Source organism: Nerophis ophidion, unplaced genomic scaffold (assembly GCF_033978795.1).
Source record: "Nerophis ophidion isolate RoL-2023_Sa unplaced genomic scaffold, RoL_Noph_v1.0 HiC_scaffold_322, whole genome shotgun sequence".
Taxonomy (NCBI): Eukaryota; Metazoa; Chordata; class Actinopteri; order Syngnathiformes; family Syngnathidae; genus Nerophis; species Nerophis ophidion.
The window spans coordinates 15,264-29,533 of record NW_026907244.1 but is presented as its reverse complement, the minus strand read 5'-3'; positions in this window follow the sequence as shown (position 1 = coordinate 29,533).

The following is a 14,270-nucleotide window of genomic DNA, read 5'->3' as shown; positions in this document are numbered from 1 at the left end:
CCCGATATTCAACTTAAAATAGGGCAAAAAAATATATTTCTTATTATCATAAGTAGTATTATCACTGGAGGACGAGGCGAAAACATGTTACACAGGAATGGCATGAAGAGGGATACAAACTTGAGAATGTGTTGCTCGGCAACCCCGATATTCAACTTAAAATAGGGCACATAAAGTATATTTCTTATTATCTTAAGTAGTATTATCACTGGAGGACGAGGCGAAAACATGTTACACAGGAATGGCATGAAGATGAATACAAACGAAAGAATGTGTTGCTCGGCAACCCCGATATTCAACTTAAAATAGGGCAAATAAAATATATCTCTTATTATCTTAAGTAGTATTATCACTGGAGGACGAGGCGAAAACATGTTACACATGAATGGCATGAAGAGGAATACAAACTTGAGAATGTGTTGCTCGGCAACCCCAATATTCGACTTAAAATAGGGCAAATAAAATATATTTCTTATTATCTTAAGTAGTATTATCACTGGAGGACGAGGCGAAAACATGTTACACAGGAATGGCATGAAGAAGAATACAAACTTGAGAATGTGTTGCTCGGCAACCCCGATATTCAACTTAAAATAGGGCACATAAAGTATATTTCTTATTATCTTAAGTAGTATTATCACTGGAGGACGAGGCGAAAACATGTTACACAGGAATGGCATGAAGAAGAATACAAATGTGAGAATGTGTTGCTCGGCAACCCCGATATTCAACTTAAAATAGGGCAAATAAAGTATATTTCTTATTATCTTAAGTAGTATTATCACTGGAGGACGAGGCGAAAACATGTTACACAGGAATGGCATGAAGATGAATACAAACGAAAGAATGTGTTGCTCGGCAACCCCGATATTCAACTTAAAATAGGGCAAATAAAATATATTTCTCATTATCTTAAGTAGTATTATCACTGGAGGACGAGGCGAAAACATGTTACACAGGAATGGCATGAAGAAGAATACAAACTTGAGAATGTGTTGCTCGGCAACCCCAATATTCAACTTAAAATAGGGCACATAAAGTATATTTCTTATTATCTTAAGTAGTATTATCACTGGAGGACGAGGCGAAAACATGTTACACAGGAATGGCATGAAGAAGAATACAAATTTGAGAATGTGTTGCTCGGCAACCCCGATATTCAACTTAAAATAGGGCAAATAAAGTATATTTCTTATTATCTTAAGTAGTATTATCACTGGAGGACTAGGCGAAAACATGTTACACAGGAATGGCATGAAGAGGAATACAAACGTGAGAATGTGTTGCTCGGCAACCCCGATATTCAACTTAAAATAGGGAAAATAAAATATATTTCTCATTATCTTAAGTAGTATTATCACTGGAGGACGAGGCGAAAACATGTTACACATGAATACAAACTTGAGGGGAATATGTTGCACGTCAACCCCAATATTCAACTTAAAATATGGCAAATAAAGCCTATTTCTCATGATCTTAAGTAGCATTATCACTGGAGGACGAAAACAAACATGTTACACACCTGCAAATAGCTAAGCTACCTAAGAAGCCGGCCTTGAAAAACAACAAGGAATAAGCGCTTAGTCAGTGTTGATTTTAAATGAACAGTCGAAAAGTAGATAAAAATCAACAACACCCGGAAGCAGTGAAATTGGCACGTGGTGCAAATGGTAAATAAAAACTGAATACAATGATTTGCAAATATGTTAAAATGAATGGCATAAAGAGGAATACAAACTTCGGAATGTGTTGCTCAGTAACCCCAATATTCAACTTAAAATAGGGCAAATAAAGTATATTTCTCATTATCTCAAGTAGCATTATCACTGGAGGACAAGGCGAAAACATGTTACACACCTGCAAATAGCTAAGCTACCCACGAAGCTGGCCATAAACAACGGCAAGGAATAAGCGCTTAATCAACTTTAAGAAGTGTTGATTTTAAATGAACAGTTGAAAAGTAGATAAAAATCAACAACACCCGGAAGCAGTGAAATTGGCACGTGGTGCAAATGGTAAATAAAAACTGAATACAATGATTTGAAAATATGTTAAAATGAATGGCATGAAGAGGAATACAAACTTAAGAATGTGTTGCTCAGTAACCCCAATATTCAACTTAAAATAGGGCAAATAAAGTATATTTCTCATTATCTTAAGTAGTATTATCACTGGAGGAGGAGGCGAACACATGTTACACACCGAGATCAAGCCAGGAGCATGCAAATGGCTAGGCAAACCTCGAAGCTAGCACAGATGTGTAAGTTACCCATGCCCTGGGCACTAATACACCCCCATACCATCACAGAGGCTGGCTTTTGAACTTTGCGCCTTGAACAGTCCGCATTGGTTCTGTTCCTCTTTGGTCCGGAAGACACGACCTCCCCAGGTTCCAAATTTATTTGAAATGTGGACTCGTCAGACCACAGAACACTTTTACACTTTGCATCAGCCCATCTTAGATGAGTTCGGGCCCAGCGAAGCCAGCGGCGTTTCTGGGTGTTGTTGATAAATGGCTTTCGCTTTGCATAGAAGAGTTTTAACCTGCACTTACAGATGTAGCGACCAACTGTAGTTAATGACAGTGATTTTTCATGGATTTGGCCCCTTAATTCCAGTGAAAGGAACATTGAATGCTCCAGGAATCCAAAACATTTTGGACAATTCCATGCTCCCAACCTTGTAGGAAAAATTTGTAGCGGGCCCCTACCTCTTCCAACATGACCGTGCGGCAGTGCACAAAGCAAGATCCATAAAGACATGAAAGACAGTCTGGTGTGGATGAACGTGACTGGCCTGCACAGAGTCCTGACCTGAACCCGATAGAACACTTTTGGGATGAATTAGAACAAAGACCGAGAGCCAGGCCTTCTCGACCAACATCAGTGTGTTACCTCACGAATGCGGTTTTGGAAAAATGGTCGAGAATCCCTATAAACACACTCCGCAACCTTGTGGACAGCCTTCCCAGAAGAGTTGATGATGAGTTGATGACAGAATCTTTTGTGGATGAACTTGACTGGCCTGCACAGAGTCCTGACTTGAACCCGATAGAACACCTTTGGGATGAATTAGAACAGAGACTGAGAGCCAGGCCTTCTCGAATAACATCAGTGTGTGACCTCACTAATGAGGTTTTGGAAAAATGGTCAAAAATCCCTATAAACACACTCCGCAACCTTGTGGACAGCCTTCCCAGAAGAGTTGATGATGAGTTGATGACAGAATCTTTTGTGCATAAACTTGACTGGCCTGCACAGAGTCCTGACCTGAACCCGATAGAACACTTTTGGGATGAATTAGAACAAAGACCGAGAGCCAGGCCTTCTCGACCAACATCAGTGTGTTACCTCACGAATGCGGTTTTGGAAAAATGGTCGAGAATCCCTATAAACACACTCCGCTACCTTGTGGACAGCCTTCCCAGAAGAGTTGATGATGAGTTGATGACAGAATCTTTTGTGCATGAACTTGACTGGCCTGCACAGAGTCCTGACCTGAACCCGATAGAACACTTTTGGGATGAATTAGAACAAAGACTGAGAGCCAGGCCTTCTCGACCAACATCAGTGTGTAACCTCACCAATGCGGTTTTGGAAAAATGGTCGAAAATCCCTATAAACACACTCCGCAACCTTGTGGACAGCCTTCCCAGAAGAGTTGATGATGAGTTGATGACAGAGTCTGTTGTGGATGGACTTGATTGGCCTGCACAGAGTCTTGACGTGAGCCTTATAGAAACACCTTAGGGATGAATTACAACAAAGACTGAGAGCCAGGCTTTCTCGACCTCACCAATGGCTTTTGGTATTAATTGTGGAAAATTCCTATAAACACCCTCCGCAACCTTGTGGACAGCCTTCCCAAAAGAGTTGATGATGAGTTAATGAGTTGATGAGGTGATGAGTTGATGATGAGTTGATGAGTTGATGACAGAGTCTGGTGTGGATGAACTTGACTGGCCTGCACAGAGTCTTGACCCGAGCCTTATAGAAACACCTTTGGGATGAATTAGAACAGAGACTGAGAGCCAGGCCTTCTCGACCTCAACAATGCGCTTTTGGAAGAATGGTGGAAAATTCCTATAAACACACTCCGCAACCTTGTGGACAGCCTTCCCAAAAGAGTTGTTGACGAGTTGATGACAGAGTCTGGTGTGGATGAACTTGACTGGCCTGCACAGAGTCTTGACCTGAGCCTTATAAAAACACATTTGGGATGAATTAGAACAAAGTCTGAGAGCCAGGCCTTCTCAACCACAACATTGCGCTTTTGGTAATAATTGTGGAAAATTCCTATAAACACACATTGTCCATACCTTGTGGACAGCCTTCCCAGAAGAGTTGAAGCTGTAATAGCTGCAAAACGTGGACTAAAATCAGATTAAACCCTATGGGTTAGGAATAAGTCAATATAGTCGATATAGAGGCAGCTTTGTTTTCCCACGCTTTGATGTCCAAGCTTCAATTGTTTTAAATGTTGGTTTGCACTGCAGCATGTTAGGATGAGTTCAAATGAAAAATATCATCTATTATTTATTATTCCTGGCAGGCGGGACATCCTGCTCTGTCCAGCGGTCCTTGAACGCATCGTAAATATGTCTCCAGTCAAGAACAACCGCGCCGTTCCAAGAGAGCACAACTCCTAGGTTTCAGCGTGAACCCTCGGATATTTTAGTCGCTCAAACATGTGTTCTTGGAAGTTCAGATTGGCGGAGTCTGTTTCTTAAAGGGGAACTGCACTTTAAAAAAAAACAAAAAACAAAAAAACAATGCCCATCGTGCACAATCAATATGAAAAATAACGACGGATGGATTTTTTTTTAATGCCTTCCAATACTATTAAAACAAACAAAAACATAACAAAAGCGCAATAAAAAAAAGCTTACAGGTGAAATGTAATTTAGAAAATGTTGCAATAATGACTAATAAAACAAAACCGTTTTTTTTTTCCTTTTAAAAATGGCATTGCTCAAAACACAATATTGAATCAAAATTAATGTCATTTTTTAAAACAACTTAACCTCTTAAGGCCCCAACTGCTTGTTTACATTTTCTTCTTTGCTATTTGGGCTTATTGGACCCTAATTAGAATAAAAACTAAGAATCATCTTTTGATATGATGTACTTAGTCCACAAGTACACAAATGTGTACGTCATACTTATTCTTATTTTTACACCTTTTTTTTCCCCAAATTCCATTGTATGTTGTACTATTCTGACACCACCAGATGGCAGTTTAAGTGTCCACATAAGTGGCCATAAGACCCCAATTCGGTACTTTACACACTTTTGGAAATAAGAGCTAAAATGTGCTGTCCACGCATGTGGCCACTTGGCCTTTAGAGTTAAAACAAACAAAAACATAACAAAAGGCGGAATAAAAAAAGCTTACATGTGAAATGTAATTTAGAGAAAGTTGCAATAATGACTAATAAAACAAAACAGTTTTTGTTTCCTTTTAAAAATGTCATTGCTCAAAACATTATATTGAATCAAAATTTATGTTTTTAGGAATTATGACCTATCAAAGGCTCCAATTACTTCACATCTAATATTCCACTTTGAAAAATATTTTTTTGTGGAAGATTTTGCATATTTTGTGTGTTTATAAGTGAATACATTTACATATGCAAACATTATTTATTAATTTTTTGGTATTATTTTTCAAAATAACTTATCCTCTTAAGGCCCCAGCTGTTTGTTTACATTTTTTTTCTCTTTGCTATTTGGCCTTATTGGACCCTAATTAGAATAAAAACTAAGAATCATCTTTTGATATGATGTACTTAGTCCACAAGTACACAAACGTGTACGTCATGCTTATTCTTATTTTTACACCTTTTTTCCCCCTCAAATTCCATTGTATGTTGTACTCTTATGTTACCACCAGATGGCAGTATAAGTGTCCACATAAATGGCCATAAGACCCCAATTCAGTAGTGTACATACTTTTGGAAATAAGAGCTAAAAGGTGCTGTCCACGCATGTGGCCACTTGGCCTTTAGAGTTGAAACAAACAAAAACATAACAAAAGGCGGAATAAAAATAAGCTTACAGGTGAAATGTAATTTAGAAAAAAATTGCAATAATGACTAATAAAACAAAACAGTTTTTTTTCCTTTTAAAAATGTCATTGCTCAAAACATAATATTGAATCAAAATTAATGTTTTTAGGAATTATGGACCCATCCAAGGCTCCAATTACTTCACATCTAATATTCCATTTAAAAAAATATTTTTTTGTGGAAGATTTTGCATATTTTGTGTGTTTATTAGTGAATACATTTACATATGCAAACAATATTTATTAATTTTTTGGTATTATTTTTCAAAATAACTTATCCTCTTAAGGCCCCAGCTGTTTGTTTACATTTTTTTTCTCTTTGCTATTTGGCCTTATTGGACCCTAATTAGAATAAAAACTAAGAATCATCTTTTGATATGATGTACTTAGTCCACAAGTACACAAACGTGTACGTCATGCTTATTCTTATTTTTACACCTTTTTTCCCCCTCAAATTCCATTGTATGTTGTACTCTTATGTAACCACCAGATGGCAGTATAAGTGTCCACATAAATGGCCATAAGACCCCAATTCAGTAGTGTACACACTTTTGGAAATAAGAGCTAAAAGGTGCTGTCCACGCATGTGGCCACTTGGCCTTTAGAGTTGAAACAAACAAAAACATAACAAAAGGCGGAATAAAAATAAGCTTACAGGTGAAATGTAATTTAGAAAAAAATTGCAATAATGACTAATAAAACAAAACAGTTTTTTTTCCTTTTAAAAATGTCATTGCTCAAAACATAATATTGAATCAAAATTAATGTTTTTAGGAATTATGGACCCATCCAAGGCTCCAATTACTTCACATCTAATATTCCATTTTAAAAAATATTTTTTTGTGGAAGATTTTGCATATTTTGTGTGTTTATAAGTGAATACATTTACATATGCAAACATTATTTATTATTTTTTTGGTATTATTTTTCAAAACAACTTAACCTCTTAAGGGCCCAGCTGTTTTTTTACATTTTTTTTCTCTTTGCTATTTGGCCTTATTGGACCCTAATTAGAATAAAAACTAAGAATCATCTTTTGATATGATGTACTTAGTCCACAAGTACACAAACGTGTACGTCATGCTTATTCTTATTTTTACACCTTTTTTTTCCCCAAATTCCATTGTATGTTGTACTCTTCCGAAACCACCAGATGGCAGTATGAGTGTCCACATAAGTGGCCATAAAACCCCAATTCGGTAATGTACACACTTTTGGAAATAAGAGCTAAAAGGTGCTGTCCACGCATGTGGCCACTAGGCCTTGAGAGTTGAAACAAAAAAAACATAACAAAAGGCGGAATAAAAAAAAAAAGCTTACAGGTGAAATGTAATTTAGAAAAAGTTGCAATAATGACTAATAAAACAAAACAGTTTTTTTTCCTTTTAAAAATGTCATTGCTCAAAACATAATATTGAATCAAAATCAATGTTTTTTTGTTTTTTTTTATGAATTATTGACCTACCGAAGGCTCCAATTACTTCACATCTAATAGTCCACTTTTAAAAATATTTTTTGGGGAAGATTTTCCATATTTTGTGTGTTTATAACTCAACACATTTACATATGCATACATTTTTTTTTGTATTTTTTTTTTTAATGACTTAACCTCTTAAGGCCCCAGCTGTTTGTTTACATTTCTTTCTTTCTTTTTGCTACTTGGGCTAATTGGACCCTAATTAGAATTAAAAATAAGAATCATCTTTTGATATGATGTACTTAGTCCACAAGTACACTAACGTGTACTTCATGCTTATTCTTATTTTTACACCTTTTTTTCCCAAATTCCATTGTATGTTGTACTCTTCTGACACCACCAGATGGCAGTATAAGTGTCCACATAAGTGGCCATAAGACCCCAATTCGGTAGTGTACACACTTTTGGAAATAAGAGCTAAAAGGTGCTGTCCACGCATGTGGCCACTAGGCCTTTAGAGTTAAAATAAACAAAAACATGACAAAAAGTTAAAATAAAAAAAGCTTACAGGAGAAATGTAATCTAGAAAAAGTTATAATAAAACAAAACTGTTTTTTTTCCCCTTTAAAAATGTCATTGCTCAAAACATAATATTGAATCAAAATCAACGTTTTTTTTTATGAATTATTGATCTATCCAAGGCTCCGATTACTTCACATCTAATATTCCACTTTGAAAAATATTTTTTTTTGTGGAAGATTTTGCATATTTTGTGTGTTTGCCATAAAAAAAAAACCCAAAAACACATTTTTCTTCGGAAAATAACAAAACAAACTTAGAATCTGAAGTTGACTCTAGAGACTTAAGCGTTAAATAAATAATGCATGCATGCCCTGGCACACCATGACCATCACTTCATGAACCAAGCAAAACACTTTTTTACACTTTTATACTGAAATAAATATACCTACAACTTATTAAATACACATATAGAAAAAACAAATACCGGCAGCGGTAAAATTTAAATCTGTGAAGGAAAGAAGAAAGTGAATGAATGTTTAAAACTGAATACATTTAGATATGCATAAACATTTTATTTATTTTTTATTATTTTTTAAATGACTTTAGTAACATTTATGACAACCTTTTTGAAAAACTTAAAAAAAAAAATAAAAATAAAGAAATAAAAAAAGAAAGTGAATTTATATTTTTTTACTGAATAAATTTACATATGCATAAACATTGTATTTATTTTTTATTATTTTTTAAAAAAACACTTAAGTAACGTTTATGACAACTTTTTTCCAAAACTGGGAGAAAAAAAAGAAGAAGAAAAAAGAAGAAAGTGAATGAATTATAACTGAATACATTTAAATATGCATAAACATTTTATTTCTTTTGTGTTATTTTTAAAAATGACTTAAGTAATGTTTACGAAAACTTTTTCCAAAACTTATTTAAAAAAAAAGAAAAAAAGGAAGAAAGTGAATGAATGTTTATAACTAAATACATTTACATATGCATAAACATTTAATTTATTTTTTATTTTTTTAATGACTTATATGACTTAAATAAAAAGAAGAAAAAAAAGGTGAATGAATGTTTTTTACTGAATACATTTATATATGCATAACAATTGTATTTATTTTTTATTATTGTTTTAAATGACTATAGTAACGTTTATGACAACCCTTTTCCAAAACTTAAAAAAAAAGAAAGTGAATGAATGTTTTTTACTGACTACATTTACATATGCATAAACATTTATTTATTTTTTATTATTTTTTTTAATGACTTAATTAACGTTTATGACAACCTTTTTCCAAAACTTGAAAAAAAAGAAGAAAAAAAAGAAGAAAGCGAATGACTTATAACTGAATATATTTACATATGCATAAACATTTTTTTTATTTTTTTTAAATGACTTAAGTAACGTTTATGACAACCTCTTTCCAAAACTTGGAGAAAAAAAAAATACATAAAAAAGAAAAAAGAGAACGAATGTTTATAACTGACTACATTTACATATGCATAAACATTTTATTTAATTTTTTTATTATTTTTTTAAATGACTTAATTAACGTTTATGACAACCTTTTTCCAAAACTTGAAAAAAAAGGAAAAAAAAGAAGAAAGTTAATGAATTATAACTGAACACATTTAAATATGAATAAACATTTTATTTTTTTATTTTTTTATTTTTAAATGACTTAAGTAATGTCTAACCACAACCTTTTTCTAAAACATATTTTAAAAGAAAGAAAAAAGGAAGAACGTGAATGAATGTTTATAATTAAATACATTTACATGTGCATAAACATTGTATTTATTTTTTATTATTGTTTTAAATGACTTTATTAACGTTTATTACAACCTTTTTCCAAAACTTGAAAAAATAATTAAAAGAAAAAAAAAGAAAAAAGTGAATGAATTTTTATTTACTGAATACATTTACGTATGCATAAAAAATGTTTTTATTTTTTATTATTGTTTTAAATGACTTTAGTAACGTTTATGACAACCTATTTCCAAAACTTGAAAAAAACATTTAAAAAAAAAAAAGAAAGCGAATCAATGTTTTTTACTGACTACATTTACATATGCATAAACATTTTATTTATTTTTTATTATTGTTTTAAATTACTTTATTAACGTTTATTACAACCTTTTTCCAAAACTTGAAAAAATAATTAAAAGAAAAAAAAAAGAAAAAAGTGAATAAATTTTATTTACTGAATACATTTACATATGCATAAAAATGTTATTTATGTTTTATTATTGTTTCAAATGACTTTAGTAACGTTTATGACAACCTATTTCCAAAACTTGAAAAAAACATTTGAAAAAAAAAAAAAAAGAAAGCGAATGAATGTTTTTTACTGACTACATTTACATGTGCATAAACATTTTATTTATTTTTCATTATTCTTTTAAATGACTTTGTTAACGTTTATTACAACCTTTTTCCAAAACTTGAAAAAAATTATTAAAAGAAAAAAAAAGAAAAAAGTGAATGAATTTTTATTTACTGAATACATTTACATATGGATAAAAATGTTATTTATGTTTTATTATTGTTTTAAATGACTTTAGTAACGTTTATGACAACCTATTTCCAAAACTTGAAAAAAACATTTAAAAAAAAAAAAAAAAAGACAGCGAATAAATGTTTTTTTACTGACTACATTAACATATGCATAAACATTTTATTTTTTTTAATTATTGTTTTAAATGACTTTATTAACGTTTATTACAACCTTTTTCCAAAACTTGAAAAAATAATTAAAAGAAAAAAGTGAATGAATTTTTATTTACTGAATACATTTACATATGCATAAAATAATAAATAAATAAATAAATGGGTTGTACTTGTATAGCGCTTTTCTACCTTCAAGGTACTCAAAGCGCTTTGACACTACTTCCACATTCACACACACATTCACACACTGATGGAGGGAGCTGCCATGCAAGGCGCCAACCAGCACCCATCAGGAGCAAGGGTGAAGTGTCTTGCTCAGGACACAACGGACATGACGAGGTTGGTTCTAGGTGGGATTGAACCAGTGACCCTCGGGTTGCGCCACGCCGTCCCTAATGAGGACTTATTGTAACGATTTAATGCAAAGGTCTTCAACAGAGGTACTGAAGGTGAAATGTTTGGTTCATTAAAGTTAAAGTACCAATGATTTTCACAAACACACGAGGTGTGGCGAAATTATTCTCTGCATTTGACCCCCTGGGAGGTGAGGGGAGCAGTGGGCAGCAGCGGCGGCAGCGCCCGGGAATAATTTTTGGTGATTTAACCCTTACTTCCTACCTTTGATGCTGAGTGCCAAGCAGGGAGGTAATGGGTCCATTTTTATAGTCTTTGGTATGACTAGCCTTTTGGTTTGTATCTTTTTTCATATTATCTTCCACAAATTTACCGAAAGTGTCTTTAAATACACAATACAATGGATCTAGTAGATTGTAGTGTAGTTAAAAAATAACCTTGGCATGGCCCCTTGGCTCACTATAGTAACATGAATACTTATATTGTGGTATTCACTTAACATTTAAGATAACCACCGATGCTAGTTGTCAGCTAACAATTAGCGCTGCAGTTGCCAGCTAGCACTTAGCATACTAGTTGTCAAATAGCGATTAGTGCTCTGGCTATTAGCAGCTCTATATTGTACTATCTCAATATCTTAGAGTACAGTCTTGCACAATAACAAGGTGTCTTTAGAACCAGTTTAATTTAAAACAGCATCACAATTTTAGTAGAGGGTGCATCCTCCTTCTCTGGATCAGTTTGGGGGTCCCTGGTCTGTAAAACGTTGAAGAGATAATGTATTCTGTCACTGTTTGTCTTGAAAATAAATATGGCGGCTATTTGTATGGGACTGTAATGATGTCAAGACCAGGGTACATTTTTGAATGTAGTACAAACCCCGTTTCCATTTGAGTTGGGAAATGGGGTTAGATGCAAACACAAACAGAATACAATGATTTGCAAATCCTTTTCAAGCCATATTCAGTTGAATATGCTACAAAGACAACATATTTCATGTTCAAACTGGTAAAAAAAATTTTGTTTGCAAATATTCATTAACTTTAAAAATGTTATTTATTTTTTATTATTGTTTTAAATGACTTTAGTAACGTTTATGACAACCTATTTCCAAAACTTGAAAAAAACATTTAAAGAAATAAAAAAAAAGACAGCGAATAAATGTTTTTTTACTGACTACATTAACATATGCATAAACATTTTATTTTTTTTAATTATTGTTTTAAATGACTTTATTAACGTTTATTACAACCTTTTTCCAAAACTTGAAAAAATAATTAAAAGAAAAAAAAAAGTGAATGAATTTTTATTTATTGAATACATTTACATATGCATAAAAATTTTATTTATTTTTTATTATTGTTTTAAATTACTTCAGTAACGTGTATGACAACCTATTTCCAAAAATTGAAAAAAACATTTGAAAAAAAAAAAAAAAAAGAAAGCGAATTAATGTTTTTTACTGACTACATTAACATATGCATAAACATTTTATTTATTTTTCGTTATTTTTTTAAATGACTTAAGTAGCATTTATGACAACCTTTTTACAAAACTTGAAAAAAGAAAAAAGAGAACGAATGTTTATAACTGAATACATTTACATATGCATAAAAATGTTATTTATTTTTTATTATTGTTTTAAATGATTTTAGTAACATTTATGACAACATATTTCCAAAACTTGAAAAAAACGTTTAAAAAATAAAAAAAATTAAAGAAAGCGAATGAATGTTTTTTACTGACTACATTTACATATGCATAAACATATTATTTATTTTTCATCCATCGATCCATTTTCTACCGCTTATTCCCTTTTGGGGTCGCGTGGGGTGCCGGCGCCTATCTCAGCTACAATCGGGCGGAAGGCGGGATACACCCTGGACAAGTCGCCACCTCATCGCAGGGCCAACATTATTTTTTTAAATGACTTAAGTAGCATTTATGAAAACCTTTTTACAAAACTTGAAAAAAGAAAAAAGAGAACGAATGTTTATAACTGACTACATTTACATATGCATAAACATTGTATTTATTTTTATATCATTTTTTTAAATGACTTAAGTAATTTCTATGACATTTTTCCTAAACTTGAAAAATAAAGAGAAAAAGAAAGTGAATGAATTATAACTAAACACATTTACATATGCATAAACATTTTACATTTTTTTGTATTATATTTTTAAATAACCTTTTTCCCAAACCCAATATAGAATGTGAGATATAACATTTATCATTGGTTTAAAAAAAAAATTGGGACCCCAAAAAAGTACTGCGGGACCCCATTTTTATGTCTTGATGAGGTATTAACATTAATATCCTCATTATGTTTGCAAGTTTCGCATAAATGCACTTTTTGTTTTATTTTTTTTATCATAAAACTGCCACCGTTGATCAAGTTAATGTTAGTTTGGAATAAATGTGATTTGTACATCAGCGTTGGCCTTTAAAAAATATATTTTTTTAAACTATTACTGTCGTTAAATAACATGAGAGCAAAAATGCAGTGTGGTTTCCCTTACAATACGTGGTGGTGTGCTGCCCTCTGGTGGTGCATCTGTGTAACAACACGCATGGGGGTTGAGGCATCTGCCTTGTGGTTTGGTTTGAGAAGACAAAAGTCTAAGGGAGCACACCCTGAGGAGAAAAGCAAGTGCCGGTAAGCGCACCGTAGGCGGTCCTCCGACAGTCCGGAGGTCTGGCAGCCTCCTCTGGCTGTGAGGAGGACCCGGTCGTCCTGGGTTTCCCTTGCCGCGCGTCTCCCTGGTCGAAAAAGACGGTCACGAATGCGGTGGAAGGCTGCAGCAAAAGTGGGCCCCTCCAATTGTCTTAGTCTCCATGCCCTTGGACCCTGGCCTTGTCTTCTGCCAAGGACTCACATCTATACCTTCGGCCATTCTAAGCCAGTCATTTCCAGGAGTTATGTCTCGCCCTCTGAGAAGCCTCCATTTTTACTAATAACTTCCAATGTTACCAAAATAAGCAGGTTCTGTCAACAATAACCATCCACAAACTTCTGGGTGAGTTTGTTGACCAAACCTCTTGACTGGACAGGACTCTCACACTATTATGTTAGATCCACTATGGACTGGACTCTCACACTATTATGTTAGATCCACTATGGACTGGACTCTCACACTATTATGTCAGATCCACTATGGACTTGACTCTAACTATTATGTTAGATCCACTATGGACTGGACTCTCACAATATTATGTCGAATCCACTATGGA